The 25,411-nt window shown below is 41.5% G+C and overlaps 1 protein-coding gene across 3 annotated transcripts in view; it reads right to left on the reverse strand.

Annotated features, from left to right (window-relative positions):
* Zmat4 (zinc finger matrin-type 4) overlaps positions 1 to 25,411 on the reverse strand; it is a 379,004-nt gene that overhangs the window by 248,384 nt on the left and 105,209 nt on the right. The window lies entirely within an intron of this gene.

The raw sequence follows: 25,411 nt of genomic DNA on the forward strand, positions 1-25,411 counted from the left end.
CCGGCTGGGCCGCGGCCACTGTGGAGACGCTCATCTCCTCCTCTTCCTTTTTGATTTTTTTCAGTAGTGGGGACTAACCCCAAGACATGCACTCTGAGCTGCAACCCAGGCCATTAATTTAATTTAATTGTTGGTTTTGAGATAGGGCCTCACAAACTTGCTAAATTTCACTGGCGTGGCTTGAACTTGCAATACTCTTGCCTCAGCCTCCTGTTGTGTGCCATCACACTCGGCTAGGAATCCCTTCCGAGTTCCACCTTTCCCCCTTTTGTGGGGTCTACAGACAGGGAGCCCAGATTTCCATAATTCTGAAGAGCACTGTGTTTACTTTCAGGTTCTCTGTGAGGATGACGACAGAGTGAATGGCCAGGAAGGAAGTGCAAACAGAAGCTCAGGGCCCCAGCGCCAGCTCTACACTGTGTGACGTGGACCTGCTGGTAACGGGAATACCTGTGTGGTCTGCAGGTCTCACCTTTCCCATGCACAAAACGGAAATAACAACATTCAGTAGAGTAGCCACAAGAATCAAACAAGACAGAGCATAGAAAAATGATAATCTGCATAACCCTAAATACTTACTGACAGCACCCAATTCCTAACACTGATCTGTTGCTACCTAAGTCCGAGCACCTCTTCTTTACTCTGAAAAAGTTCTCTTCTTTTCAAGGCCGTTGTACCACTCTCCTGTTATTCATAGTTGAATTTTAGCCAGTATCCCGGATGATGGTTTACTTTTATGGATTAGCCACAGAGCCCAAGTGACTTTTGGAGAACACACAGCAAGTTGCAACTCATTTGCAGAACACATGTTGTAAATAGTTCATGCCAGGCCTTCCCTATGCAACATGTTTTGATCCCTTTATTTTGTCTAGAGCAAGGAGGCTTCCAAACATTACTCAGGCAGTTTAAAGGTCTTTAAATGGGTTTAAAAGTACTAACAGAACATGAGAAACTTTTACAGATGTGTAAAAGTACTAAAGAGTGGTTTGAAAGATATTGGCAACATCAGTGTCTATTTCTAGGCTCTGTAGTAGGTTTTAATCAAGATTATCTGGAGTCTTCTTGTTTGTTTTGTTTGTTTACCTGGAATGAATGACAGGACAGAAAAATGAGGCCCTGTGAGGGTGGGTATGTGGCAGACGAGTCAACATCGTTTTTTCAGTTTCTTCTGGTTACCGCAACAGCCCAGCACAGATTAGCGGGGATTTTGTTTGCTTGATTTGGTTTGGTTTCATTGTTCTTTTGCAAATAAATAGGTTGATTACTAAAATCCATCAGTGTTTTCTACAATTTTGTTGAGGTTGGGGAAGCAGAGGGAGTGGTGATGTTTGAAAGACCACTCTAGTAAAAACAATAGCACAAAGAATACATCAAAATCTACCCCCAGGGCTTTACCTCGGCAGTGTAAGCACCTGCCTGGCCAGTGCAAGGTCGTGAGTTTGATCCGCGGCACCTAAATAAAAATAAAAATAAAACCTACCAGTGGCTGAAGGCAGACACAGCCTGGGGAGGAGGAAAAGTGCAATCGGCAACTGGTACAAAGACCTTGGGGAGACCGCACGGGCTCACACTTAGCAGAAGTGGATCTTCAACTTTGCTTCTGCAATCACAAAACTTCTTATCAAAACCTTTCCCTCGTCCGGCTACACAAAGCTCCAGAGAACAAAACTGAGACAAAACTGGAAATCGCACAGTACAGTCTGTTTTAGAGCTGTTCTGTCTTGCTTTTCCTCCTTTCCTAAAGTGCTCTATTTCTATTCAAAAAAGTTTCCAGCAAAGGCAAAGCTTAGCCCGCCACTTCTCTGGAGTTTGTCAAATCCATAAAAACCTGTTAGCCGAGAGGAAAATAAATGGTGAGCTGTTCCGCAGAGCCGTTCATAATGAGGAATGCTGGGATCTGAGGTTCAGTAGCAGCCTGTGTTTCCTTGGGCTCCCCTTTCCAGTCTCGGGGAAGTGAGCCTGAGTGTTCTCCACGGAGTGCACTGCCTAAGGCCAGGAATGAGGGCAGCAGGGGCTCTGGAAAGCATTTCCTGCTCAGAGGCAGGGACAGAGGGATGGGCTACCTCATGGCCCAGCACCTCCCTCTGCCCACAATCCCCTTTGCCTCCTCTGCTGTCTCCAGGTTGCCGGGGGCAGAGCCAGTGCCTTGCCTGTCCACAGCCTCGCTGGCATCGAGGAGGGCTCGCTCACTGCAGACTGCCCATGTCTCGGTGTAGCTGACTCACAGCTCCGTGGCCGGCTGGGCGCAGAGGTCCCTGCACACTGCTCCTGGGTGCACCATAGTCACACTGCCTTTGGCCTGAGGCTTCACCCAGCAGAGCCGTGTTTGCTCGCTGCTCACATCGCCCTTTCTCAGGATGAGACTCAGTGTCCCTTCCAGCATCAGCCTCCAGTTGCTCCTCTCTCCCTGCTGCCTACTAGAAAGCCTTCAAATTCGGCACAGAAATCTCACTGCTTTCCATTTATGCCTTTAAAAAAGCATGAACTTCCCTCAAACAGTTAAACTCAGTTCCAGGTAAAGGTGTTTATTGCAGCACTTCTTAAATTTTAACAGCCACACACAAAAATAATGCAGACAGTTCCATGCTCACCAGTAGGAAACTGGTCAAAGCAGCAGCCATGGAAAATCTCGTGCTGACTACATAATCAGGAAAAATGGTTTGTGCATAATGAATGCTGAATGAGAAATGCTAACCCTGAAACTGCATGCATACTACGATTGCAATAACATAAAAGTTTGTAAGTATATCAAGAAGAGGTGGAAATCAAAGTGGAAAAAGAAACAAGTTAGAGGGAATTGGGATTTTGTTTTTTATTTCTGCAACAAATTTTCCTGTAATATGATGATGATAACTTTAAAATGTTCAGCCATGATAATTCCACATTAGATGTAATTTTCACCCACAATTATTATCATTAGTGAAAAGCCTCGTGAACTGGGATGCTTAGAACTGGTATAAATGATCACATTCCCATTCCCTGCTATTAATGGCTAAACAATGAAAATGCATCTTTTTCATTGCAATACTACTTGATGAGCCTTTAGGCCAAGGACAATAGATGTTACTTCAAATTTTGCAGTGTCGTTTTGGTACTTACAAGCGCTTGGTACATAGGTGTGTGTGCCGCAGCGGTCACTTCCAGGCTCTATGCCTGTATGGAGACTCTGGCCAGTGAGACCCAAGCTGTCCACGTGGCCAAGAGGAGAATGCACGGAAGACAGCACAGGTCTCAAACCGACTCTCTTTCACCCACACAGATGCAAACAACCATTGTGGATCCTTACAGCTGTTTCAAAGATTTATCAATACCTGCAATTTGCACTGCTTTCAAAAGTATGAAAATGCAGCAAACTATCAAGTGAAAGAAACTTTAAGGAGAAAAATAAAAACCCTGCATGTTAAATGTATGTATTACAGAGCTTCAGGAAAGAAAAAGAGGCATTATTTCAAAGGCATGAAAAAGAAATCCCAATCTCTTTCAGTTGCGGAGAGTCAATCCCAGGCTGTTTCCTGCATTAATATTTGCATTTTAAGCAAAAGCCATTGTTTTCACTCAAGCTATATCATGTCTAAGCTTCCCAGATAGAGCAGAAATTACCAATTTTCCCATTTTAATTAATGCCTTTGCCCCCAGCCCTAGGCATTGTGCAGGGTCAGATCAATGTGAAGATTACTTTCATTTGCTGAAACAATCCCTTGGTACTTAAAGAAATTATCTACAGTGGAAATTCAGGCTATACCTCTCTTTGGGGAGATAAAGAGTAAGACAAACCTCTATTTCAGATGTACCGTGGAAAAAGAAGGGGGCAAAATACATAAAAATAGAATGGCTGTCCTCTGAATAACAATCTTCCATTATCACACATCCCTTAAAAGAATTCCCAACTCAAAATTTGCTTTCAACAAGGCTACTGATTTCTGGTCTTATAAAATGTAGAGATAACAAAGTGAGTTTGTATTTGAATAATGCCTCCAGGCAGTTTCCAGAATCCTTTCACATTTATCATCTTATTTTTGCCCTCAAATCACAGTTGTGAAGCTTGCAGGAAAGGTGTTATCTCAAATAAACTTTGTCATTCATTTCTGATTTGCGAGTAAGTCTTCTGCCATCTTATTTCATCACAGGTATCTAATTGTCCCTTGTCTTGAAGCCAACTCAAACAAGCCAAAGACTTTAAGTAAAACAGAAAATCTGGAACAGAGTGATAATGTGGAAGAGTGATTTTCACAGGACACCTCCTTTGAGCCATTTCTATTCATTAAGGGTAAACAGGAGGCAATTAGGGAAAGAGCGGCAGACACCAAGGGTCCGACTCACTGGGGCACTGGAGAATGATGAGCTGATGTTAGACTAAAGGCACCCCTTCATGGGCGGGAACAAGATGGGGCCCTAAGAACCACACTCTAGGCAGGATCCTCGGAAAAGCTCTAGCACAGCTGCGCTAAGAAGTTAAGGTTAAATGCAGATGGGTCAAACGGAAGACCACAAGGGTCAGAGTTTCCCTCTAAGGAGTAGGAGCTTGCCCGCACTTTCCCTTACTACCAGGGAAAAGGTTAGGGACTTCCTTTTCCTGTGCCCACCATGAAAGACGGACCAGCTAACACACTAGGAAGAGACAACCAGGCTCTAGAAAGTTTTGTCAACCCGGAGAAGGATGACAGAAAATTTAACCGCAGGAATGGCCCAAGGTCAGTCCTCCCACCCACCGCCAGGCTCCTGAAGTGGGCTCTGATCCAGTACTGGACCTGGCGCTGAAGCCCAAGATGCTGCTCAGGTAGAATACGGAAGGGCCCAAGGTCAGTCCACACATAGTGGGGAAGTGTCGGGCCTTAATGGCCTTCTCCTCTGCCAGGGATGAGTAGTATCTATAAAAAAATCCATGTGTTATAAAAGAAGACTTGGGAGGAGGCAGAGCAGGGTGTAGAAGAGGGAATCCAGGGCCTCACACATACTAGGCACATGCTCTATCCCTGAGCACAACCCCAGCCAGACCAAGAGACTTTCTAAAAAATTTCCCAAGAGGATAAACCAAGCAACTATTTGCAAAGCATTAGCTACAATAAGTAGAAGTGAATTGTAAGTGGTCACACTTTGTGTCATTGAAGTCAAGAAAATATGAACAGGTGTAATAACTTCACAGTAAGGTAAGACAGCTGATTGAAAGGATACTGTCTGAGTTAACAAAGAAAATTAAAATATCGTAGCTCAATTTGTAGCAGTTCAAGAGCAAAATCAATGCTGCAGATTCACACTGAAGTCAAGAGAACAGCAATTTCTGAAATTCAGAGGAACAGGAAGTGCAAAACAGATGAAACTAGAGAACTGACACATGAAACACCAGACCGTATCCATGTATGTACGGTGGCTTTGGTGTCAGAATACATCAGTGAAATAGGACAAAGAGCCCCGAAACAGACCCAGTGAGTTGAGCCTGAAGAGAAAACTTGAAAATTATGTTTAACCTCGAGGTTGAAAAATTTCTAAGGTATAAAGCAACACCTGCAAGACTAACAAATATAGCTGCAAAATGTAGGAGTCTTAAACCCGAAATCAGGCTGGGGATTTAGCTCAGTGGCATAAGCGCCTGCCTGGCAAGTATGAGGTTGTGAGTTTGATACCCAGTACCAAAAATAAAATAAAATAAAGATTAAACCCGAAATGTAAGTAAGAAGCAACCAACAAAACAGGAACAATATTTGCAACATGTAAAATAAAAGTCTCATAGCTTTGGCATAGAGTATCTTCACAAATAGATACAGATAAGAGTAATATTAAAACAGACAAAAATTAGAAACTGTAATTGTAGGAACACAAATAGCTAAAGCTGCTTCAAAAGAAATTTAGCCAAATGCTTCCTAGGAATTTTTAAATTAAAAATCTACATGTTTTCACAAATCAAATTAAAAAGGGTTCACAAAGTATCTACGTCCATACCCCTGGGGAGCAGGGAAACAGCCACTGCTGCACAGAGCTGACAGACTCGAAACTAACACCAGCTTCACGGATGGAAATTACGTAACATCCATCCAAGAGGCAAAATGTGACCTGAGCCAGCAATGCTAGCTCTATACATTTATCTTAAGCAAACAATTAGAGACACATACTTCCACTGATTTATAGTAGTGAAAAATGGAAAAATTACTTAAAAGCTCTAAAACAAGAAAGACAAATATTTTTTAGAAACATAGGAAAGATAACCAAACAGCCATTAGCAGGCAGAATATTATTTAATGACATAAAATACGTGTGAAATAACATTGGGGAAAAAAAAGGTAGTTTCAAGCCAGAATCCAAAGGATACCAAATTTTTAAACAGAAATGTGTATGTGCATATGTATGCATGCAGTATGCATATACTGTTATAATTTAGGTCTAAAATGTCCCCAGATCTCTCATACGATCAGAGGTGGGGCTTTCAGAAGATGGTTGATCAGAGGCACTATAATCTAATCATCTGTGGATTCGTCCATTGGTGACTTCATGCTAAAAGCTCTTAGGAGGTGAGTTCCGGATAGAGGGGTCACGAGGGCTACCTTTGGAGGCAAATCTTGCTCTCTCAGGCTGTCTTGTTCTCTCTGTTTTCTGGTTTTAGCAGGTTGAGTAGCCTTCCTCTGCTAGGCCCCTCTGCCAGGAAGTGTTAGCCCCGGAGCTTGCAAACCATGGACTGCAAACTCTGGAACTATGGGGCAAAATAAGCCTCTCTCCTTTCAGATGTAGGTGTCAAACATTTGACCCTCGTAAGGGAAAGTTTATTGATATAAATATATAAGATAAAAGCCCAGAATAAAGAGTACTGAAGTATTAATTTCTTCTGTGAAGATTTCAAGTGATTTTTAATTTTTTTATGCATGTACATTTGAATTTTCAAAACTTCTGAGTTATCATTGCAGTTATTAGGAAAAAAATCACAATTTAAAAAAAATCCATTCCAACACTAATGATTAACATCATATGAAAAAAGGAAGTTTCAGAAAGATAAAACTGTAAGTAATATGAATGGTAATTTATGAATTTTCAAAAAATAGGTGTTATATGTGTTGAGTCGCTGTTGAACTCTCCTAATCGATCACAATGCCTGATACACAGCTAATGCTCAGCAAGAATTTAGGCAATCCTAGAAGAGCTAAGAGCCTTGATAAAGACCACTATATGCATTGATATGGATCTTGTTTTCTACAAATGAAATCTAAAGCATCCCCTTAGCAGTCCATCTCTAACCTCACTGGTAGGCATAGACTAGGAAAGCACAGGTCCTATAGACCAGGCGACCTCCAGCAACAACCCCTGCAGAAAGTAAGCCACTCAGCTGGTGAACTGACAGGCTGCAGTAGAAGCAAATACTCTGGGGAAACAGGAATTGCTGCAATTGGCACAAAAGTGGAGGTTCCAAGGTGGGGGATAATCACAGTGCTACAGGTACCAGGGCATACATGGATCCAGTTTGTCGAGGAGGAGAAATTTCAGACAAAGCAGAGATAATTCCCCAATTGCTTCCAAGAAGTCATACTTACCAGATACTAGCTTGGCCAAGTCTCTTTTATCCTGTAGGCAGACATGTGTGCTGCTGTGGTTGATGGTCATGTGTCTCTTAGTTTTTAATCACAGAATCCTGGTGGTTGTGTTATCTTCTACTGTGGACTAAATCACATCCCTCTGGATTCATAGGTCAAAACCCTGGCCCAACATGACTGCATTTAGGGACAGGGCCTTTGAACAGGTAATTAAGGTTAACTGAGGTCATAGGGTGGGACTCTAATCCAACAAGACTGTGTTCTTACAAGAAGGGAAAGAGACATCAGGTCTCTCTTGCTTTCTTCTCTCACACGCCTTTCCCCAATCTCCCCCTCACCCTCCTTGCATAGCAAAGAGAAGCATGATGAGGTCAAAGCAAGACGGCAACCATCTACAACCAGGAAGAAAGCCCTCAGGAGAAGCCGGCCTTGTTGGCACCTTGATCACGGGCTAGCCTTCAAAGCAAGGAGAAAATCAGTATCTACTGCACAAGCCCAGAGTGCACAGTATCTTGTTATGACAACCTGAGCTGACTAATACGTATGCTATCCACACTAGCTATTAGCTTGGACTCATTCTTCTTCCATAGAGCAATTGGTCCATTTTTCAAAAGCAAATAGGGTAGTCTTGAAGTCTTCAGAATTAGGTCACTTTTTCTCAAAATATTTTTAAAAGAGCATTTAAAATGAGAAATGATCATCTTAACTCTATGCCCTATCTTTTAAGATGATGTTTTTGTTGGAGAAAAATGTATGTGATGGGATGGGTAATACCATTATGATGTAAACATATTTGTACTAAAGCTGTATGTCTGTCTGCCTACGCAAGTAACTACACAAACGCATTAAAATTTTAAATCAAAGTCTTGCAACTCAAAAATTAAATTACCACCAAAGTGTGGAGGATGAGTTTTTCCATGGCAAGAATACAGACCTAAATATGTCTCCATGATGTCTGGGAATTCAAAGCAGAGTCACGGGGGAGATGAAAGAACACAGGATCATCTAGGCCTTTATTTTGCCATTTGAAGAAAAAAGAAGCAAATGTGATCTGCCCTCATAAGGCTTTGGAGAGAAGTTAAAGTTAGAAATGAGAGGGAAAAAGAGCTGGTGTGATCAGTGTTAAAGCCAGAAAGGATTGGGTGATTTGAAGTAACAAAGCTATCAAATCTTTCTGAAATGTTAAAGCTTAAACCACACAAACCAATCCTAGGCCATCGTTTCCCAAAGTCTCTTGGTTTCCTCTTTTAAAAAGTTCATGGCTAGATTAAGAAAAATATTGAGCACTTTATAAAAATATCACTGTGTGAAGTTTCCAAGGATTAACATCTCCCACTACACCCACCGCCAGAGGAAACGCCAGCTCAGTCTTTGTCTATTTGTGCAGAGTGAAGTTTACTCTTTGTAGAAAAACAAGCAACAGAGATGGACAGTGGCCAACTGGTCCTGGTGAGATCACTGGCAGAATCGAGGCTGACGCATGCTACCACCGCCTGTGTAGCTCACCGCCACACTCAGTGTACAATTTTCACACCAGCTCTCTTTTCATGCTGTTACTTAGTACTCCTTGGTATATGCCACATGATTATTCTCAAACTGAATTCTGTTTGGATGACTGACTCCAATTTCTTAATATTTTTATAATCCTAGTCCGTCTCCAGCATGTAATTTTAAATATACTGCACAGAACAGCTCCTCTATAAATACTCAGTAAGTATTTAAGCGACCAGGCAAGTCAAACTATGGAATGCAACTTAAATATGGCTCACTTTAAACAAAGCAATAATTTAAAAAAAAAAAAAATGTGAGCTGGCAAGACAGAATATCTGATTAACAAAAGTATTCTGTACCTTTCAATAAGTTGTATTTCAAAGACAAGTTCCCTGGGACTTGAAAAGGAACTCTATTTTCAAAGATGTTATATCTGTATTATTTTCCAAAATGTTTTTCTGTACATACAGCACTTTTAATCTGAGAAAAAATGATCAGCTAATTTCACTGATATTTATCAGAGTAAAATAATATACGCAAGACAGCATCTCTCCCTGTCTTTCACACACACACACACACACACACACACACACACACACACACACCGACTTCAGCTAGTTGTGTTACACACAAAACTAGCTCAATGAGGTGGGGCCGGCATGGGAAATGTCACTGCTGAAATCTGTAGCTATGACATGAGTATAAAATTAGGTTTGTAGCTTTGTTTCATCTAATGGCAGGGAAACAGAATTTTTTTTTTTATGAATCTTATGTGACAGAGCCCCATGATTGAGTTAAGTATTCAGATGCAAATTTTATTTTTCTAGCAATTTTGGTTTTGTTTAATGCTACCTTAAGGGGATCCCACAAATGCAACCAGCTGCAAGTCTACTGTCACCCAAAACTCAACTGCCACCTGCTTTGCAATTTATCTATTTGCCTACTCAAATCCCAGATTTTATTCTGTTTGCAGGTTGCTTTCCACTAATCACACAAATAAAGCAATAGTAAATTTTTGAAATAATCCACCTTTTCTAGCAGATGGTTGAGTAGAAGATGGCTTTATTCAAACACTGTCCCCCAAGTGAGCGCAGTGTTTGTATATCACCTTTTTCCATCAACAGGAGAGAGCAGAGAGAAGCAGGAGCAGAGTCCCGCGTCCCAGCAGGTAGCATGACCGCAGCTCCTGAGAAAGGGTGAGGGCACGGAGTGTTTGCTGGGTGCTGCTTCACGGCCTGCCCTCCGGCTGCCATGCCAGGCCTATACCACCCTGCTCTTTCCATTATTGCTCAGTTAGTTTGGTCCTAGTACACCTGATTCAGCATCATAGATTTTTTTTTTTTTTTTTTTTGAGGCAGGTTTCAGATCTAGTAATGAGAATTATTAGGAATAGTGGCCTGGGATTTTTTTCCTTTTTTACCAGCTTCCTGGTGATTTGTAGGAAAGCATTTTTTACAAAGCGCACAGCTGGACTCCACTCCTTTCCTGGTCTTCTCATTTTCTCTGCCTTCCTATGGCTCCCAAGCCCAAGCCGGCAGGAAAGGAAAACAGACTGAGCGCTGCTGTCTACCAGCATCGACTGGATGGTGCAAGAGATAACAGTAGGAAAAACCCTTCTCCAGGGCAGTCCCGGAAGCCGCAAAACACAGGCGGGCAACTGAAGAGCTTAAAGACACCGGGCGGAGGCAGGGGCCTCCCACGTGGCCATCCTCCAGCTCTCAAACCTCTGACGGCCCATTTTCACTCTCCCTTTCCTACCTCCACTCTTTCCATTTCTCTTTCCTAAAAACCTTCAAAACGTTTCTCAGTACCTGTCATCGCATCGTGCTCTAACTCACGGGTTCCAAAGAGAAGCCATTCCCCTGCTTAAGTGAGCCCTTGTCAGGATTCCTGGACTAATCTGGAGCAAAAACATTCTCTGGCAAGAGGTACAGAATCCAGGGAAGCAAAGACACTGGGAACAGACAAATGAAGGACTTAAGTGAGTAATACAACGGTGCCTCAGTTCAAGAACTTGATTCTTTCCACAGTTCTGGACAAGAGCCGAACAAGAACTGTGTTAAAGTTAGTGGTTAGGTTTAGCACTGACCTTACATGGAAACTGGATTTGGTTATGGTCCAGTTTGGTTTGTGACCAGAATCACTGGGAGAATTGAGTTCATGAACTGAGGTATCATATAAAAGTCTGAGAACACATTATCAATATAAATAAAATATGAAACCACAAAAATAAAGAGAAATCTTATATATAATGATCAAAGTGACAAAGTTCATTGTTTTAATGCTATAGCAAACAATGACACCCAAATGGCACCCATGGTTTGGAGGCAGACTTATTTATATCAACATGCATTGATTGGGATCATTCCCAGAGTATCAGGCCCTGATCTCTGGTGGTCTAGGGCTTATAAGCATGCAGGAAGTACAGAGTCAGGATGTCTTTTCAGCTGGGGATTGGCTTATACAATATGCACCACAGTGACCAGCTGTGCCTCGAAGTGACTGTTTCTAAGAGACAAAACCCACGGGAGCTGAAACGGGAACCGGTACTTGAACAATGAAGGAACTGAAGTGTACTGCATCTTCTGCCACATTTCCTCCCTCTTTTAGCTTCTCCAGCAAATCTTTTCTGGGCAGATTTCATGTGATCTCCTGAGACAACTAGAAACACTAACACTCGGGTTGTCAGTGATCCTGGGACAGCCTAGCCAAGCTTCCCAAGATTGTCTTACCACAGTTTTCCCTAAATTGTTTTTAAGGAAGAAGCATAATTCAGGTCTTCCAATTCTGTAACATTTCTGGCAAGATATTGAGGGAGTCAATCTGATCTAGGAGAGTGTCCAATATGCCTTGGATGCTCATCAAATCTTGGTCAACTGTTTGATTAATTTTTCTATTCTCTTGGAGCAACTATCCATAGAGTACAAGGAAAAATAAAAACAACTAGCAGGGGACAGGGAAGCTAGGACTGGGGTAAGCAAAATTCACATCAGTTAACAAAACCCGTAGCCAGAGTGGGCAGGGAAACAAGGAATAGGGTAAGCAGCCTGCAAAGACACCAAATCAAGGAGCCTAGGTATGAGCAGTCCTGTAAACTCTGTCCTCAGGCTTCAGCCATACATGCAGGAGCCTGTGTCCAAAGTGACCAGAATAGGGCTTTGAGTGCACTGTCTCTTGTAAAGTCATCCCAGGAGGAGCTGTCCGGGTAAATTTTCCAGTGAGTCTTGGGCTGTATTTCTGAAGCTTGTAAAGGCATTTAATATGTACCTGGTTATATGTGTGTGCAGGAATGTCTACGGAGATAGCTGGTCTTTTAACTGGTTATAAACTCTTCTAGAGCTTTGTTGCCTGTATTCCATATATAGTTTTTATTTAATTTAGTTTTTAAGTTATCTCCGTTACAAATACAGGCCCTGTTGTCATTGCCAGTGATCAAGGGTAGGCCATATCTAAGGATGTTACTTTACAATAAGACCCTACAAACTTTCCTTAACCGGTTTGGGTAGAGTGTCTTGGGTTTGTTTCTGAGTAGAGTTCACTATGTTGCTTGAGATCAGGGCCAGTGACACAGACTCTGAAGCCTGAGTTGGCTGCAGGGTATGGGCACCAATACTGTCACTTAAGCTTGTAGAACATACAGTGGTAGCAGGTCTGGCTCTGTGTCATTGGCAGCAAATATCCAAACAGTGGCAGGAAGGATGAGTAGAAGAGCATTGACCACAATAACTTTGTCCAGTGCACCATGGCATATCTAGCCTGTCCTAACAGAGCTGCTTCCATCAATAAAGAGGGTACTCAGCATTTGTCAGGGGTTTTATTTTCTATGTCTGATCAACTCAAGAACAGTTTACCAGACAATGCCAGACAGTCACGGTCCACTGGGCCTAGCTCTGTGAGCAGGTACATGGCAGGATTGAATGGTTATATTGCCAACAGAGTCAGGTGGAGACTTTTGCATGAGTCCTTGGTATTGGATGAGGTCCAGCACGGCATGTGGCACCTAAACAGTTAGGTCTTGGCCCACAGTAAGCTTGTCAGCTTTTTTTATCAAAAGGACAGAGGCTATTAGAGCATGGAGGCATAGTGGAGAGGCAGCCCTTAGTGACTGAATCCAAGTCTTTGTACAGGTAGGCCACTGGGCACTGACCGTCTGGAGTAAGCATCACGGTTTTTGTGAACTTAAGGATCTAGATTTTATAAAAGTCAACATCTCTAAGAAATTTGCAGGAGGGGACTACATGTGTATGTTTTATTGTTTGTTTGTTTTGCTTTGCTTTGTTTTTTGTAACCAATTTCTGCCAAATAGCAGAGCTTTTGTGCCTTTTCAGCAGGTAGCTTGGCTTTCATCAATCAGAATTGCAGTGATCAATCATAAGTGCAGTGAAGAAGAAACAAGCTTTTAAACCTCTGTGAGGTTGAGTCCAAGTCAGTTAACATTTGAGTCCAGAACTGGGGTCTTTGCAAAGAGAGTCTGGTTGGCAGGAGCCAACCAAAGGCAGAAGAAAGTATTCTTTAGGTCTAGGCAGGTATACCAGTAGGCTGTGGGTGGCAGAAGACTAAGGTAACATATGTGGAGGGCAATCGTGGCAGCATTGGCAGCTCAGAGATCTTGAACTAGCCTTACAGGAAAGAAAAGTATGTTTCAGCAGTTTCACAGCTTATACTGTTTACTTAGGGGACCGTGATGGAGCCAAATGTATCATCAGAGCCTCACTGAAAATAGTTTTTAACCCGTATGGCAATTAAGTCCAAATGAACTGGCTTTTGGTCTAAGGATTCTACCAGATGAAGGAGCTTATAGCAGCAACTTCCAAACAGAGAAAGGTATGTTTTAAACTTAGAACAAAAAGTGTGTATGGTAGGGAACCATGAAGTGTAAGGTGATGGCTGCATTTACCACATGGAGATCTTTCACAAAGTGATTAATGGTTTGTCACACTGATGTGTGGCTGGATGGCTGTTTGTGCTTTCCATGACATATGATAGCAACAAGGTCATGGTGAGGTGGCATGGTTGATGGCCAGGCCCAGAAGTGAGTCTTTAGTCTATACCTCTGGGAGGAGAGCTTTCAGAAGTTCGGGATTGTGTTTATCTGTCCCAGACTCATGCAGGTGTCATTTTCTTCTCAAGGGACAGTCAAAATTGAAATGTTCAGGATTAAATGAGAGGGAGGCTGACTAGCCTGGTGGGAAGGAGATGTCCTCCCATGATTTCAGGGCAGGAAGCAAGAGTCCCTGGCTGAAAGGGCAGGAAGCAAGAGTTCCAGGTTCCCCAGTGGTGGTGGCTTCATGACAGAGCAAACTTTTGAAGACAGCGTGTTCTATTTCATTGTCTACCAGAAAAGTCATGGGTTTACCCTCAACTTTTGCAATGCACTTTGGAACCCAGTATGATAGAGATCTTTCTGTCTTATCTATTAAAGGCACAATATATTTGTCAGCTAAATTTTTCCTCATTCAAACTGTAGAACTCAGAAGGAATTGTCAACAGGCATTAGAAAATGCCATCTAATCAGGATAAGCATGTCCTCGTGGGATGGCTATGTGGCCAAATGCAGGCAGTGGCTAGCTGGAATCGGTTCAATTGACTTGAAGTAGATAAAGTGGGAGAGAGGAGTGAAGCTATAAATGTTGATGATAACTGCAGCAGTTGACAAGGGTGCCAGTGCAGAATTCTTAGGAAGAATGAGCCTCATTTTCCTTTTTAATTCATTTGAGATGCAGAAAGTGGTTTGATTTCATTTTTAACTCTGTAAAAAGCCCTTTTTCCTGCAGTCAGGGACTGTGAGTTTTGACTAATTCCCATTTCTGGTTCCCTATGTGTGCTGTGCATCCTTGAACAACAGACAAAGGGTGGGTACACCTCTGAGAGAGATCATTTGGATGCCCACATGGCTGTGCCCCTCACAGGGATTTAAGTACAACTTAGCTAAGGAGGGTATGAGGCCCCCATTACGCCATATGTTCATTACCACAGAACCACAAATAAGGGTCCAATTGGCCACTACGACCAGTGCTTCCAGTCTTGGTACACAGATGGAGCAGCCTATTGCTTATGCTGTCCATGCCACTCATTCACACATTCACTCACAGGCATTCAGAGCTTAAACATTCCAACTCCTTTCTGTTGACAATGGCCTTAACTAACAAGAGTTGATCAAGCTCTTCTGCTCAAACTGAGCAGGACTAAAAGGCTGACTAACTTGAGTGCTCCTGTCTTACTGGAACCAGTCTGGCAGACAGACTTTGACAGACAGTCTCCTTCTCCCTTTGGTGTCTCTCTTAGTCACTTTTCTCTCATGGTTGAGATAAAATACTCAACACCCAAATTAAGGGAGGAAAGGCAAATATCTCAATTTATATAGTGGGCAAAAGACTTTGTTGAAGAATGTCAGAATCAGGTGTCAAATGATGAAGACAGATTTTATTTAAAAATCTATTGCAATAGGAAAAAGAACAGAGAAAGGGGCTTAATTCCAATTACTATCAGAATGATGGGGATTTATATATAAGGATCATGTTATGGAGGATAGGGCCATTGATTCTGCAAAAGAGGACATATGACTAATAAGCAGAGAAGATGCTCACTGTGATCACTAGTCATCAGAGAAACAAAAACCAAAACCACAGCAAAGTATAAGTTCACACACACTAAGCAGGCTATCAAAAAGACAGGAAATAGTAAATGCTGCTTAGTTTGTGGAGAAATTGAGACTTCAACTCCAATTCCAATTGTGAATGTAAAATAGTTTGGCCACATTGGAAAAGAATCTGGCAGTTTCTGAAAAAATTAGAGTTACCATCTAACTCAAAAAAATTTTACTCCATTGGTGTACTCTTATGAGAACAGAAAAGCATATGTCCATATAAAAACTCATGCATGACTCCTCACAGAATCATAATTCATAAGAGCCAACATATGGAAACAATCCACATGTCCACCAACTAATGACTGGATAAACACATGCTGCAGTACAGTGTCACTCGGGTGTTAAAAGAAGTGAGGAGTTGATACACGGTACAACATGGATAAACCATGAAAATGTATGTGATGTGACAGAAGTCAGGCCCAAGAGACCACCGATTTCATGATTCCATATAAAGGAAATACTAAACAAAGGCCCATCCATAGAGAGAGAAAGTAGATTAGTAGAACAAGACAAAGTGGGAAATGAGTGACCAGTAGAATAACACTGCTCACTATTGTGCTATGAGAATTGCTACTTTTGAAGAGGTGGTATGAGGGTAGTGGTCAATATACAGTTCTGGGAAATAGCCAACTACCACCAAACTGTATACTTAAAATAATAAATTTATAACGTCTATATCAAAGATGTAAATAATGAAAAACTATTATGAACTACAAAAATGAAATTAATAAATTTCTTAAAAATATGACCAAAAAACCCCAAGAGTAGAGACTTGAAATGACTCAAGAATTTTTTAAAATTTGAAACTAGCAACAAGAAGACTAAATAGCTCCAGATCATTCCATGATGATGACAGATCACCAAAGAAATGTAAACATACATTCATACCACAATATTTCAAAGACTCACATTTTCCCCCACACTAATAGATTTTAAAACTATATTGTAACCAATGCAGAAAAATCATTTGATAAAATCTAGCATCTGCTCACATATATAAAACGTAGCTAAGGAAAGAGGAATATTTTTCTATTTGTACAGATTATTTAAAAAGGCTACAGAAATCATTATTTTTCATGGGGAAATTTTGATTGCACTTCTTTGAAGAATAGAAACAAGAAATTAAAATGATCATCCCACTCCTGCTAATCACAGCACTAGAATTTCTCACCAAACCCATAAAGAAAGAAAAAAAAGGAAACTAATAATTAAAAGAAAAGAGTAATAGCTACCATTTGTAACTATATATACATATAGTTTTTAAAGATGAAGAATGAAAATTCAGCACTCAGGAGGCTGAGGCAAGAGGATTATTGTAAGTTCAAGACCAGCCTGAGCTCAGGACTAGCCTAAGTGCATAGGGAGATCCTGTCTCAAAGAGACACAAGAAAAAAGGAGAAGGAGAAGGAGAAAGAGAGGGAAGAGTAGGAGAAAGAGAAGAATGAGAATGAGTAGGAGAAGGAGAAGAATCAATAGAGACTATGAGAAGTTGTGAACTTCCATCACTATACTGGCTGTGAAGACACACTGTCCCACCCGTCAAAGGAGATCTTCCTGCCCTGCTCCTGGGAGTTCTGCCCACAGAATCTTAAACTGCAAGCTCACTCAGGGATCTTCTCAATGATAGACAGCTGCATGCCCAAAGCCAAATCCTTCCTATCCTATGATGAAACAAATCAATCAATCAGCCAATCAATAACAAGAGAGCTGAGACTGTTATGAATTTTGAGTATAACCCTCTAAACTTGAGATTAAATCATACTGAACTTGTACAAGTTTTCAAAATCAAGAGGTTGCATGAGCCAGGAAAGAAGTACATCCTTTCTTACGGTAAAGGCTGAAGTCTTGACTGCAGTGCTGTACCCAACATAATCTCCCCTTACCACCCAAGACTTATACAATGTCTGCCCCTGATTCTTCATATTGACTCGCACGTCAGTTATGGGAGCACATGTATGTTTTCCATGGGCATACCACACTGTAACAAGCCCTCTACTTCTTTTTCAAGAATGAAGCCTTCAGTAACTCTAGAACACTAACTTCACTCTATTTTAACCACTAATGGGTAAATTGTCTATACAGCAAGTCCTCTATTTACAAACACTGGAGTTGCAAACTTTCACGGGTAAAAACAGACCTCACATTATAGATATTTGTAGATGTGAGCAAATCGTGGAAGCAGCTCGTGTGTCTGCTGGACACAGTCACAGCTGAGCGGCTGTGTGTTACTGCCCAGTGTCACAGTGTACAGCAGTGCAGTTCAGTCAGAGCCCACCATGTGCAGACGCAGTGGTGATGCAGAGAGCACTTGTGGGAACCATCGGAACAAAAGTGAAAATAACAGAGAGAGTGGATCCAGGTGAAAAGACGATGGACGTCGCTCATTCTTATAACATGAATCGTTCATCCACCGCACAGTCTTGAAGAACAAAGACAAGATCATGGAGCATGGGAAGTTGGCTGAGCCGGTGAAGTTGGCAATCATATCCAGACAGCATGGCACAGCGGTGGAGGAGATGGAGAGGCTTCTCCTGCAGGTTCTGCATCAGCATTGGGTCCCACTCAGCTTAGTGCTCATTTGAGAAAAGTTGTGTTATGGTTTGTGTCTGAGTGGCCCCCCAAGCCTCATACAGTCATAAATGCAGCTGAATCTAGTGTTAGTGAATGGTTCATCATCTAACACTGGGATTGGTGGCATGGGTGTTGCACCTGCCCATAGGTGGGTAACGAGCATAAAATATAAGGACAGAAAGGTGTTATGCTTTTCCTTTCTACCCTTTTCACTTCTGTCACTTACAGCTCAATGAACAGCTGCCCCTCAGCCATGCCACCTTGCCTTGGAGTCAGCTGAGTATGGACTCAAACCTCCAAAACTGGTAAGCTAAATTAACCTTTCCTTGCTTCATTTTGGGAGCACATATTTTGTCTCAGCAAGAGAAAAGTAATCAAGAAAAGCTAAAAGCCTGTTGGAAGACTTGAAGCAAAAGTGGGGTGAACAGGGTGCCTCTGTCACTGAGGCCGTGGGGACTGAACAGATTCGACGCCAGAGCTCCCCTTCACAGCGTGAAAGTCAGTGGTGAGCCTGTGAGTTCAGCCTCCGGCAGAGCTGCCCCAGAATTCCCGGCAACACCTACAGACATTTTTGACGAAGGTGCTTATTTACCCAACAGGGATGGAGCATCAGTGATGAAAGGCAGTCTTGGAAGACGAAGGGGGAAGGAAGCTGCATCAGTAGAGAGGAAAAGGTGACGCCAGGCTTCAAGTAGCAGAGGACAGACTTCCTCTGCAGTTGGGCAGCAATGCTTCTGGCAATATGAAAGTAAAGCCTTGCCTAGCTGACCGTTCAGAGAACTCAAGAGCCCTTAAAATACAGCCAAAGACTCTCTTCCTGAAGAGTAACTCAAAGCCTAGGTCACAAAGGCCATTTTCCAGGACTGGTTTCTATCACTTTATCCCAGAGACAGAGGAACATTGTCTAGAGAAAGGTATTTCACTCAACTCTCTTTTGCTGCTTGACAGTGCACCAGTCTTCCCCAATCCAGGATGGCTTTCATCTCAGTGTCAAAGGGCATCTGCCACCAAATACTACAATGCTTACCCAACCTGTGAACCAAGGAGTTATCATGACTTTCAGGAAACACTTCATCAGCCTGTGAAGGCAACTGATGAGACAGAAACAACCTTGGGACAATTTTGGAAGGACCGTAACATCTACAAGCCATAAAAAGCTTGACTTTGCTGGGTGAGAGGCTTCAGCTGACATCAAGAATGGGCTTTGGAACCTTTGCTGCAGCTGCGCATGAATTCATGGATCTGAGAAGATGGCTAAGGGGTGCACAGAGGCCTTCAGCAGCTTAGTGACCCTAGTGAGGAGCCGGGGCCAGATCTGCATGCGGGCGACTTCACTGAGCTCCCCGCTGGCAGCACAGGAGCTGACTAATGAGGACCCCGTGGAATTAGAGGTTCAGCCACAAGCGAAGGGAGCAGAGAGGAAGACGGAGCTGGAGAACCAGAGGGGTCCACAGCACAGCATATGGTCAGGGGGTGTCTTTACTTGAAGACGCACTGTTACCTTTTGAAGCACCCCAACATAGACAGACACACAAAACTGCAGCAGCCGTTCAGAATGCCACGCAGGGCTGCAGAGCCCCCAGGATGAGAAAGGGAGAGCCACTCTTCAGCCATCGCTGGGTCGGCTTCTCTAGAGGGCAGGCAGAATCGAGTCCACCAGAACCTGTGTCATCAGCATTGGATGTGGGCCGATCCCACCCTGCCTCCATCTCTTCTTGCTGTGGGTCCTTCAGCCCCGCCTCCCTCTCCCCTCCCCTCCAGGTCATCAGTCTGCTTGGAGCGCTCCATGTTGCACTGTGCTGCACCTCCCCTGTAAGGGGAGGGAAAAGTCAGAAGGGAACAGGTCAGAGACAAGCCCATCCTCGGAAAGATTGCTGCCATGGACCTGCTTCCTCCGATGGAACCCATCTCCTAATAGCAGATCAGCCATGACCCATCACAGCATTCACCCCCCACACACAAGCTGTGTGCCCTCACAATCCAGACATCTCTCTAGGCCCCACCTCTGAACCTTGCTGCACTGGACACCAAGCCAGCACTTACACTAGTCTTCTGAGGGCACCTTGTATTTAAGCCACAACAACAGTCCAAGAGTCTAAAAACTCTCCACTTATCTTGTGGAACTATGAGTCCCCATGTCATCAGCAAAGGACAGCATCTGATGTAATTGCCTATATTCTAGCAAGGCAGAATGTACTATAAGTTTCTGAAAAGTTGCTCTTGATGTGAACTGCTTGCACGTAATGTGTTAGTATCACTGTCTGGAGTCTGATGTTTTTGTTTTGTTTTGTTATTTTAGTACCAGGGATCGAACTCATGACCTCAAGTTTGCCCTGCAGACGCTTATGCCGCTAGCTAAATCCCCAACCCGGGAGTTTGATGTTAAAGCAAAGCAAATAGAACTGTTTTTTTTCAATTTCAGTTCTGCTTGTCTTTCTCAAATATATCACTGCTGACAATGTCATTTTGATTCAGGATCTCTTTTTGAAAGTCATCCCACACATAAATACATACATATAAAGTTAGTTCAAGATTACAGAGAAGTGTTTAGTCAGTGTAATATGCATTTAGGCTGGACATTGTCTCATCAAAGAAAACAGTAATATCCAAACACGATCTGCACCACATGACATGCTGAGCCACACACTGTCCTCCAGACCTGCCACCTGCTCTTAACTAGGTTTCAATTAAGCCCAATGCATTTCTTGTCACCTGCAGACTGATTTCCTGTTTGAAAACTGAAAAAAAGGGTTGGAAAATTATGACTATAATTTTGAAAAAAGATGAAGAGTTTCACTTTGTTCAGCTCCTTGACAGCCCAGTGTAGTGATTTCTGACTTAGAGGACAAAACAGGGTAGCCATGAGGAGGCCGCAGCTGTCGGTACCTTTCCTCTTTGCTGAATTAAGAATCCCGCAGAAATCAATGCCTTAAACAACCATCTGCTCTCCTCTACAGAGCCTTTTCTTCTAGACTTCAACAAGAGGTGACATGTTGACTCTAAGTCACAGTTTTAATCTTATCCTCTCAGCTGAGCACAAACTTTATGAAATTGGATCAACGTGAGGTAAGAATTTAACTGTTAGAGTCCCATTAAGATTCTTAGCTATCTTTCACTAGATGAAACTCCCCAAAAAGTAAATCATGATGCATTTCAGCTCTGAGTTAAATGAGCATGAACAATCACAGGTAAATATAACACAGAATTCCAAGCTGTCCCTCTGTTTGCTCTCAGATCCTCGGTGCATAGGCTCACAATGGAAGCAAGCTGAGATAGTAGTGGGTCATAGACCATTTTGATCCAATGAGGAGTAAACACTTAGTAATTTATAAACTGTCAGGAGGTGGGTGGGTGTTATTCTTTTGTTTTGTTCATGTTAAATCTGTTAATATGAGCAATTGTCTAAAAGACAGCAAGACATATTATGGTAGCCATTTTGGATTTGCTATTGGCTTGTTTCAAAGTCCATTACTGCATTCATTGGTTTTTTGTATTGTTTCTACTCATTTCTATTGTGTTCTATTCGATTTTTACTGTGTCTGAAGGTATCCACAGCTATTTTGAAGGCAACAAAAGGCATTATGGTAAACTATTGTTGATTTCGTAAAGTTTTAAAGTCCTCTATCACTTACACTGGTTTCTTTTGATTGGTTTTATTCTGTTTTATTTTCCTTGGTTTTATCCTCTTTAAAATAAAAAAAATTTAAATGGAACAAAAAGTCTGTTTCTGAGTACAAATATATGTATCCCCACACTGGCTTCACAGAAATATAAAGAAAAACTATCAGAGGTACATAAGTTAATTTTAAGATGCTAATTTATGCTTCCTTAACTATAAAATGTAAAGGTAGAATAATTTCTTAATGTCTTAATCAATTTTTGTACTTCATATCTGTGAATTAGGGACTTAAAAGTGTCATCATACTTTATGACACTAAATGCTTATAATAGAAAAGAAGAAAAATCTCATATGAATGGCCTCAGCTTCTATGTTTAAAAATAGAAAAAAAAGTAAATCGTAATGACAGTATAAGAAAGGAAAAACTAAATATCAAGGCAAAAATCAAGAAAGTAGAAGACATAAAATATAGAAAGTCAATAAAAAAAGAAATTTGTTTCTTGGAAAGAATCATTAAAATTGGTAAACCTTGAGTCAGACTGACAAAAAAAAAATAGAGAAAAGCCACAAACGAACAATCTTAGGAACAAGAGAAATAACATCATTACAAATTCTATACATACTAAAATAATAAACTAGTTATGAAGAGCTTCCTGTTATATAATTACAGAATTTTTAAGGGAAAACTGCTTTAAAAAAATAAACTGCAAAAGCTCCAGAATAAACAGATAAATTGAACAGCCTGTCTATTAAGAAAATTTGATTTATAACTAAACACTGCACAAAGGAAACTACACTTTGATAGTTTTATTGGAAATTTTTACCAAACATTTAAGAAAGAAATAACATCCACTGTGCATAAACACTTGCAGAAAATTGAGGAAGGGAGACTACTTTCCAACTCTGTGTGATGGCGACATTATTGATACCAAAACAGACAGTACACAGAAAATCATAAACTGATATTCATCAAAAATACAGATGTAAAAATTAATAATAAATATTTAGCAAGTAAAATCTAACAATGTGTAAAAAATAATACATCATGATCAAATGAAATTTATGCCAGGAATGTAAGGTAAGTTTAACATTTAAAAATTAATCATTGAAATTCACAGTATAGAAAGAGACAGAGGAAGAGAAGAGAAAGACACACAGAAAGAAAAAAGAAAGAAGTATTAGAGAAGTGAAAGAAGGGGAGGTAAGGGAGGGGAAGGTAAACACATTAATATTTCAATAGATTTTTAAAATCCAACATAATATGATGACTTACTAGAAAAGGTTCATCAAAGTAGGAATCAAATGAAATATCCGTAACTTGACAGAAAGCATCTATAAGGGACCTAGAACTGACACTGTCCTGCACAGTGAAACACTGAATGTCTCGCTCCAGATGGGCAGGGGAGTATCTGCCTCTCCTCTTCCAGGCAGTGTGGTACTGGAGGAGCTAGCCAGCGCAGCAAGGCAAGAAAAAGAATTGCAAAGGTAAAGCAGGTATACACTTGGAAGATGATTAGACCGTCTGTACTGGAACTCTGAGAGTCTCCAGACACCAGCCCAGGAAAACAACTCACTGCCTGCAGTAACCAGCCCTAAAAGGCACATTGCTTTTTTAAGCAAAGAAACCAAATAACCCTTGTAGCGATCCACCCAATCAGCCAGGGCATAATTAGTTACTGAAAGCTTCCCTAATTATCCTCATCTCCAACTTAGGACTGCCCAAAACAATCATGAGGACTGTCCCACTTCTTGGTTGTCACCTACAGCTTCCCATGCCAGCAGCCTCCAGTCAGGGCCTGCTTCAGTCTTTCCTTCTGTTTTCCTCCAAGGCTTTCCCTTTTCTCTATCTGTCCTTGAGTCTCTCCCAATGCAAACCATATTGGCTGACCCTCTTGACTTATACAGCAAGCTCTGGATAAGAAAGCCTTATTCTCCTTTACCTTACCCAAAGAAAGAAATTCTACTGTTACTAGTCACAAACTCTACGCCTGCAGGAGTAGAAGGGATCTGACTCTCAAAACTTTCTAGATTGAATTCGTTGGCTAGTAATATTTCAGGTACAAAATCAATATTAAACAATCAACCATGTGGCAACAATCCAACATGGATTTTTTAAAGGCCATTTCTGATCACCATGACACTATGAAATACACTGGGATAAACCTGACAAAATGAATCAACAGAGTCAACATCTCCAAATGTGAACACTGCTAAGAGAAGTTCAAGAAGTAAACAGAAAGAGTGCCATATTCACGGAGCACAAAACTCTGCCCATTCAAAGGTCATTTCTCCTACAGATTCAGTACAACTCATCCAAAATCTGTTTTTTTTTTTTTTCCTTTACTTTTTTTTGATAGAAATTGATAACCTGACTGTAAAATGCTGATGAAGGTACACAGAACTTACAAAAAGCTGTAGCAACTCTGAAAACAAAGACAGGGGCAAGGGGCCTTACACTCTCTACTGCAAGACCCAGTGTAGAGCCACAATAACCAAGACAGCAACTTCTCAGCATGTGAGCAAAGCACAACAGTGGTCAGAGAAAGGCTCCTGCATCTGAAGGGGGTGACTTTTAACAAGATGCAAAAGCAATTCATCAGAGAAAGGACACCCTTTTAATAATAGATGATGAAACCTTTTGAGATGCACATGCAAAGAATTAGCACCACTTATAAAACTCATTCCAAAAGGATCATAGGCCTAGCTGTAAAACATAAAGTGATAAAATGCCTAGAAAAAGAATTGGTAGTAAATTTCCAAAGCCATGAATTAGGCAAAGATTTTATTGCTGTGATACAAAATGCACAGTTTATGTACGAACAAACGGGCTATTTTGGGTCAATTAAAATTGAGTATCTCTGCTCTCCAAAAGACTTAGTTAAGAGAATTTAACAAGCTACCACCTGAGAGAAAATATTTGCAAAGCACATGTACAACAAAGGATCTGTATACAAAGAATCATCAAAACTCATTAATAAGAAAACGATCTGACCAGGTGTGGTGGCACATGTCTGTAATCCCAGCATCCAGGAGGCTGAGCCAGGAGGATCACTTTGAGTTTGAGGCCAGCCTGGGCTACCATAGCAAGACCCTGTCTCCAAAAAAAAGGTCTGTTTTTAAGTATAATCAACAGATTTAATGTCTTCAAATCTCTAAATGTCAGCCACATGGAAAGAATCTCAGCATCATTTCTCAGGAGGAAAATGCTCATTAAAATCATGACCTATCACAACACAGCTATTAAAATGCTAACTTTACAGTGACTAAGCCAGTGTTCACAAGTATTTGGAGCAGCTAAAATTTTCACACACTCCTGGTGGGGATGCAAAATGATACAAACTTGGAGAAACAGTTTTTCTACTTCATAAAATCAAACACATACTGAATTAATTTTTCAGGACTTCCTCAGGAAATACCCTAAACTGGGCAGCTTAAACAACAGAAGTGCATCATTGCGTCACCATTCTGCAGTCTAGAAACCTTAATCTAAAGTGTTGGTGTGCTTGTTGCCTCTAAGGCCTGGTCCTGGGAGGGTGCACAACACCTTGATGCTCCTCTCGTGATCTC

This window comes from Cavia porcellus, unplaced genomic scaffold (genome assembly GCF_034190915.1).
Source record: "Cavia porcellus strain 051 isolate PalLab524CR breed Dunkin Hartley unplaced genomic scaffold, mCavPor4.1 scaffold_29, whole genome shotgun sequence".
Lineage (NCBI taxonomy): Eukaryota > Metazoa > Chordata > Mammalia > Rodentia > Caviidae > Cavia > Cavia porcellus.